Genomic DNA, 4,833 nt, shown 5'->3' with positions numbered 1-4,833 from the left:
CCCCCCCCCGATGTTTTTCCTCTGAGCCCCAGGTATAGGAGTTGCATTGTGAATGTATTATTTGGGGCCGGATGCCCGATAGTTGGTCAGTTTTTCTTGGCATTTTGACCAATCATGAATCTCTGCCAAGTACAAGTACTTAGAATACAGCTATAGATTGTATTGGTTTAGGAAACTGGCAGGGCCTAGGACTTCTCTAGCCAGTGCCAGTTGTTTAGGTTTCCAGCACCTATCATAAATTCCATCCTATTGATCAGACCTAAAATCCAATTAGATAGCTGTTGGTTACCCACAAGGTAACTGTACCGCTGTTGCATTATCAATATATTTTGTTGAGTTGGACATTATTGTGGTTCACAAGCTTACAGCTGGTGGCACATCTGATTGTCTTTTCTTTTGATGGCTTATGTAGCGCCTTCTAATATTGTGAGAGCTAGCCTTCAGGTACAAGGCTTCCAGTTGGTTCCAGGTTGAGTTAAGCCCAGTGTTTGAACTGTGTAATATGATTTTCTCTTTGAGCCAGGGCCTCTTGTAGCCTAGGCTAGCCTCAGACTTACTATGTATCTGAGGCTTGCCTTGAACTCCTGAACTTCTCTTTTTAACTTTTAAAGAGGCATGTGTCCCCAAACTCAGTGGTCAATAATTAACAGAAATTATGGATATTATATTAATGAATTATACAAATCATGATTGCAGTTCTTTTTTGTTTCTCTTTGGTGGATGTGAGGGAAACATAGATCACCTACCTACTCCATCTACTGACTTAAAATTCAGCTGTCTAGAGAGTCAGTTACACCCTCATCCTTTTTGTTTGCTGTACTTGTCAGTGTGAGAACAGCTTGCTCAAGAGTCAGCCACCCATACTCACTTACTAACTTTTCTTGGACCCACAGAATTGTCTCAAGCTGTGGTGGATGCAGGAGCAATTCCTCTTCTAGTTCTCTGTATCCAGGAGCCAGAAATTGCTTTGAAAAGGATCGCTGCCTCTGCTCTCAGTGATATTTCAAAGCATTCTCCAGAGTTAGCACAAATGGTGGTGGATGCTGGAGCGATTGCCCACTTAGCCCAGATGATCCTCAACCCTGATGCAAAACTGAAGGTAATAAAAATGAGGTTAAGAGACAGACAAGCCAGTGCTTTTATAGTCTAAGAAAATGAAAAGATGTACATATTGATGTTATATAGTAAAAAGAATATAGTTGAAAACATACAGACATATTATAGTTGGTCTTTTAATATGTGAAAATAATTCTATAAGGATTATACAGTAAAGGTATGATTGGGATCTGTTTTGCTACGATGATAAAAGCACCATGGCCAAAGCATTGTGGGGGAAGGGTTTATTTAGTTTACAGGTTAGAGTCCATCACCAAGGAAACCAGGACAGGAGCTCAAGGCTGGAAACTGGAGACAGGAGCTGAAGTGGAGACCCCAGAGGAAAGCTGATGACTGGCCTGCTTTCCTGGCTTGCCCCTTTCTTATACAGCCCAGGTCCACCTGCCTAGGGATGGCACCGCCCACAGTGGGTTGAAGCCTCTTACATCAATTAGCAGCTAAGAAACTGCCCCACAGACATGTCCATAGACCAACCCAATCTCTTCTTCATTTAATGTCCCCCTTCCCAGGTGACTGTGGGTTTGTGTCAAGTTGACAGCTGAAGCTGACTATGGCATTTTGTACTTGTCATCTGTGATGTATAAGCACATCACTCTAAACCATAACCTTTTCTTTGTTGTTCATCCCCAAGATTTAACATTAATATAAGATATTAATGTGTTAGAAATATAGTACAATTTCTAAAGTCCCATAATCTTTAGAAATTCCAACACTTTAAAAATCCAGAGTCCCTTAACTGTGGGCTCCTGTGAAAAATGTTACTTCTCTTATTCCAAGATGGGAAAACCAGGGCACATCAGATCAAAGCAAAACCAAACTCCAACAGTGTAACTCAGTGCCTGCTGTCTCTGGTCCACTCATGATCTTCTGGTCTCCAAAGGTTCTTCTCAGCTCTGCCATCTGCAGCACACACAGCTTGTCTGCTGCGCTCAGGGCAGCTTCACTGCACAGCTGCCCCTGTCCTTTGTAGTTCCAGTATGCTGGCGTCTCCGCTGTAACCGAGGCTGTGCCTTCACTGATGGCTTCTCCCAGTCTCTTCAGTAATTCTGACCCTGCCACATGGTGCCTAGCCTCAGCTTTGCCTGATGACCCCTTCAGTCCTAAGGTTTCCACAGCAACAAAAGCTGTGCCTTCACCAATAGCCTCCTTGTTTCTTTTCAGGGAGGCTCCAACCCTGCCACACAATGCCATGCCTCATCAGCTGCTCCCCATAATTTCTTCATGCCTTCAAAAACAGCACTGCATGGGAATATTATAAATCCTTTAAAGCTACATCTGAATTATAAGGTGCACAACTGGATTCATATGATGTCTAATGTTACATTTTATTTTTGCTCGGCAGCGCCCGGTCCTTTCTGCTCTCAGTCAGATTGCAAAACATTCGGTGGTACTGGCAGAGATGGTGGTTGAAGTGGAGATTTTCCCGGTTGTACTCACCTGTCTGAAGGACAAAGATGAATACGTGAAGAAAAACGCTTGCACTTTAATAGAGAGATTGCAAAACATACACCTGAGGTAAAAACAAACAATCAAACAACTAAAAATGGTGTTTCAGGATGCAATATACTTAGTTCTAGTGAGTACCAGTGTCCCTGGCCTCTGCCCACTCGATGGCTGCAGTGCCCCTCTCCCAGGTGGGGACAATCAAAAAGTTCTCTGTCCATTGCTAAATGTTCTGCAGGCTGTGACATTCCCTCCAATGAGAACTACGGAGTTGTGTTAGTGTAGTTGGAGTTTAACACCCAGCTTCTAATCACTTTTAGCTTTCCTTGTCTAGGTGTAGGGGCTGTGGGCCTCTGTCATTGTGTGTCAGTTAGGAGCAAGGTTGGTTCACACCACAGAGATCTCTTGGCCTGTATCAGTTCTGTAGATTTACATGGAAAAAATAAACACAAAGAAAGCCTGTGCTGATGCTGAAGTTTTAACCATTTCTGTGCATGTGCTGCTTAACAGTTTTAATTTTATTGCACATTATCCCTCGTGTTTCATTTATCTTTGTTTGCATGGGACTTTCCATAATCGAAGTACATGCAGCTTACTGGTCGTTGCCAGCAAAGGGCCAAATGGGTTAGACTTCTAATGGCGGAGCTTTCAGTGACTAATATTAGCTGAGTGATTAGCTAGTTATAAACTAGCTCTAATTTTAGGGTCTAGGTGAAGGATTTTAACATCCATTATACAGGTAAACCTTGTTCCACTGATGTGAAGAAAGTGAACCACAGATTAAGGTTCTCACAGCACGTATATCTGTGAATAGCAAGAGTGCTATACTTGTGTATCTCTTTAGGAAGTACAAGAGTTTCTCTACGTCATAGTCCAATTTTGTCAGTTGTATTTTAAGTCCTAAATTAAAGTGTGGTCAAGCCATATTTAAAGATCATCTTGTGTTATCTGGGCTTTTTCCCTCAGCTGTCACAGCTGATTGTCAACGCAGGAGGCGTGGCTGCTGTGATTGACTGCATCGGATCCTGCAAAGGGAACATACGGCTGCCTGGCATCATGTTGCTAGGTTACGTGGCTGCTCATTCTGAGAACCTGGCCATGGCAGTAATCATCTCCAAGGTGTGTGCTCTTCACTTCTGGTGGCGTGGTCAGCTGTTCTATGGTGGAACGGTGCATTGATATTCTCCATCAGAAGAGAAAATCTAACTGAGCAGGGCAAAAAAATCACCCATTTTCCCAATTGGTTCACTGTTGAATATCAGTGAATATTCAACTGTTCAGTGCTGGTTAGTATATTTCCTAGAGTAAACCTTGGGGAAAGTGTGGGGAAACTGACAATGTTGTTTTACTCAGTTTCTGGAATCAATGATTATTACCACCTTTAAATATTGTTATTTGGTTTATCTGTTAAGTATATGTATTGGTGGACGAAATACACAGTTGTAGGAAAAGAACAAATGAAAAAAATTAGTAGGTCTCTTTAGGAAATTGAACTGCAACCTAGTAATTTTAACCTTTGCCTGGTGCCATGGCATTCTGATACTGAGAGGATTTTTTTTGGGGGGGTACTGAATTTGGGGTAATTGCTATAGTATCAAATTAGAAAAATATGCTCATCAAGAGTCTGGAATTAGAATTTGATTTGTTTTCCTTTGATACAAAAGCTGTGATATATTTGAGGTATTCTAGGTAGTCATGTTTTTACTAGTTAGTTAACATTAATGCTTATGATATAAAATATAAGCATATTCTACTAGTATAACAAAAGGATTCATTCCTACTTAGCCATCCAAGTTTGTTAGGATGAGCAAAGTTGTAATTAAGTTGAAATAAATAAATAAATAAATAAATATGTGTTACTTCAAGAAAGATATTAATGGGGTATAGTCCACTTGCTCATATTATTAAAATTTTACTCCATCATGTTGCTTTCAGATTTACTATAATTGGTAAAAATAAATTAATGGTGTGTGTGTGTGTGTGTGTGTGTGTGTGTGTACTGATGAAGATTGAATCAAGGGTTGCACAAATGCTAGGCAAGGGCTCTTGGCTGTATTCTCAGTCCTTGGTTGGGTGAGCTGCTAATGGGAGGTTATAATGGACACATCTGAGCCGACACCACCTGAGCCTGCCCATTAATCATAATGTTCCTAAATCTAGAACGCACAGATATACCACCTGATGGGAAGCTAGAGAAATTAAGCAATGAGATATTCCTGAATAAAGGATTGATCTACAAGCCTGAAGACATAACTATTCCTTTAAAGAGACAAA

At 41.1% G+C, this 4,833-nt stretch overlaps 1 pseudogene; it reads left to right on the top strand.

Moving 5' to 3' along the window:
• Window positions 1-71: 71 nt before the first annotated feature.
• LOC101984942 overlaps window positions 72-4,833 on the top strand; it is a 15,199-nt pseudogene continuing 10,437 nt past the window's right edge.

Source organism: Microtus ochrogaster, unplaced genomic scaffold, assembly GCF_000317375.1.
Source record: "Microtus ochrogaster isolate Prairie Vole_2 unplaced genomic scaffold, MicOch1.0 UNK189, whole genome shotgun sequence".
In the NCBI taxonomy this organism is placed as follows: Eukaryota; Metazoa; Chordata; class Mammalia; order Rodentia; family Cricetidae; genus Microtus; species Microtus ochrogaster.
The sequence above is the reverse complement of the archived record's forward strand: the minus strand, read 5'-3'. Positions and strand labels throughout refer to the sequence as shown.